We start from the raw sequence: 395 nt of genomic DNA, 5'->3' as shown, positions 1-395 counted from the left end.
GATCAGGCTGTGCGGAGTTCTGTCTTCTTCTCTTGGAAATTCCCGCTCTTCCTGCATGGCTCCCGGGAGGCTCCCTGCCCAAGTGGCAGAGTCTCGCAGTGTGATACGTTCACTCTGTGGTCCTCCTGCTGCCTGTTCTTTTCATTGGTTTGCAAGACTCCTTGATTACTGTCTTTGTCTCCTCGGCTATGACTTTGCTCACCGCTGTTTTCCTCTGAGCCCAGCACAGGCCCTGACGTGTAACAAGGGGCTCAGAAGGAATAAACATTGCATGAACGAGCGAAGGAATGAGTGAATGAACAAAAAGCAACAGCTCTGTGTGTGAGCTTTCCTGCCTGCCCGGGGCCACTGACATCAAGGGGGAGACCCTGGGTCACTGCCTGGAGCCTCAGAGC

Source organism: Mandrillus leucophaeus, unplaced genomic scaffold (genome assembly GCF_000951045.1).
Source record: "Mandrillus leucophaeus isolate KB7577 unplaced genomic scaffold, Mleu.le_1.0 Scaffold43, whole genome shotgun sequence".
Lineage (NCBI taxonomy): Eukaryota > Metazoa > Chordata > Mammalia > Primates > Cercopithecidae > Mandrillus > Mandrillus leucophaeus.
The sequence above is the reverse complement of the archived record's forward strand: the minus strand, read 5'-3'. Positions refer to the sequence as shown.